Source organism: Schistocerca nitens, chromosome 7 (assembly GCF_023898315.1).
Source record: "Schistocerca nitens isolate TAMUIC-IGC-003100 chromosome 7, iqSchNite1.1, whole genome shotgun sequence".
Lineage (NCBI taxonomy): Eukaryota > Metazoa > Arthropoda > Insecta > Orthoptera > Acrididae > Schistocerca > Schistocerca nitens.
Window position 1 is genome coordinate 631,746,575 of NC_064620.1, and position 2,326 is coordinate 631,748,900.

Below are 2,326 nucleotides of genomic sequence, written 5' to 3' on the forward strand. Positions count from 1 at the left end.
CTTTCATGGCTTATTTACAGAAATGGTGAGAGGTAGAAATGGGAAGTTTGCTGCACAATATTCATACATACTTATAGTTCTAGTAGCCGCATAACACAGTTCACTGTGTTAAGATGACCATACAAAATTTGGGTCACATTAAACATTTTTGCTATAACAAAAAAACGGTGTTTACTAAATATAATAAATCCAAACTATCTCTTTAATTTGTTACAAAAATTGCATTAATTTATATTTAATTAGTACTTTCTAAGATAAAGGAATGCAAGCATACCATATTTATTTATTAGTGCTCTAAATTTTAGTCAGCATATCTGAATTTTTCAATAACATATGAATTCATGCAACTCAACTTTCATCATAATTCAATCTAGCCACTAACATTGCTTTCATAGTTTCTGTAACAGACTGTTCTGTCACTGCTTATTTGGGAAAAATACCCTTTCAGTGTCAGCATACTGATACATGTGAAATTAACATCTAATTTTGAATAAACTGTTTCATAATTGTAAAATCTGGAACAAATAGGTGTCTCAAATTAGTTTGAAAAAAATTGGGACAATGATAGAAAAATTGTGACCATTATTAAGAAAGCAGAGGGGGGTGGGGGCGGCACAGTTGGTCTCCTTATATGTGTGCTTCATTTGTAACACACAGGGGTATCTAAGTGACATTCCGGTACCATGTCTGGCCCAACATTTCCTTATTAATGTGTGCTGCTGGTGCTGCTGCTTCTCTGATGTGGGCTCACAGTTCCTGCTGGTCCTGTCCAACAATATATATATATATATATATATATATATATATATATATATATATATATATATATATATATATATATTGGACAGTGTGTGTGTGAGTGTGTGTGTGAACATTAAGACATAAACCACGTTTTTGTACACACTCCCACTTCTGAAATATACTCGATCAAAATTGTAAAGTTCATTTGGAGCATGCATGCGTATTGGTGAGAGTCTAAGCATGCTGGCTACTGCGATGTAATAGACTAAAACGAAGAAACTACCTAGGCGCCACTTCTCATTTAATGAATTTTAACTAAAATTTATTAAAGTCTTTCTACTTTCAATCAATCGAATTTGCCTAGACACAAAAAAGGTGTAGCTTACCCATGGACTGTTGTATTAAATTCCATCCCATATGCCTCTGGACATCCTCAAAACTAAGACCAATCTGGACAAACGTAATGTTGTGAAATTATAAATTTCCTCTAAGCTAATCTTATTTGTAATCATAGTAACATAGAGGGAGTATGCTCACAGCTTAGAATATGGCTACATGGTGTTTTAATATAAATCAACTGAGCAATTTTAAAGCCTTATTTTAAAAATATTTTTGCTCTCTGTGTACCAGACTTATGAAGGCGAGAGTTGTCTTAGTTTGATTCCCCATTGCGTCAGATAGCTTATGTCAGCCAACATGAGTATAATTTTTTACACAGTTTCTCCATGTTCATCTAGACAAATGCTGAACTGGTTAATCACTTCAACCTAATGTACATGAAACACAAACACTTAAAACAAAAAATTTAAATATTAACACTATTATGCAGGCATATTTCAACTCATATAAGACTACCGTTAGTGGTAGGTTTTTGTTGCATAGCCAAGATTATTGTGTTTAGTTTGTTAAAATAATCTGTAAAGTTTGAAATTTATAAATCATTCTTCATAGGTAAGTAAAGGTGTTTCATAATCATTATATTTTACAGGTTTTCCTTATGTTGTAGTTTCTTGTGTCTTCATTGCATGTTATTACTTCTGTATTTTCTTCTTCTTGATTTTCATGGTCTTCTATTTCATTTTCTTGATTGCTAGTATCATTTGATAGTTTACCAATAACAAGATTTTTCTGTAGAGTTTCTTTTGTCACTTTCTGCTCAAATTCAACATCTCTTGACACTACAATATTTCTTCTTTCTGAATCAAACAGTCTGTAGCCATTTGGTGCATAACCAACAAAAATGTATGCATTACTTCTTACTTCTAGTTTCTTCAGGTAGCCTAAATTTTTGGCAAAAACTCTTGATCCAAAAATTTGAAGTCTCGACAGATCTGGTCTTTTCCCAAACCACTTCTCTGCAGGTGTGGCACTTTGAGTGATAGTTGGGCTTCTACTGATTAAGTATGTAGCTGTGAGCACTGCCCCTCCCCATAGCTCTTTCTTTAGTATGCTTTCGAATATCATAGCTCTTGTGTATTAAATAATATTCTAATTTCAACATCCCACAGATTTAATGTACTTCTATCTTTAAGCACGTGTATATCACGAAATTCTTCGTTTTCTTGAAACATCTTTATCTGTTTTT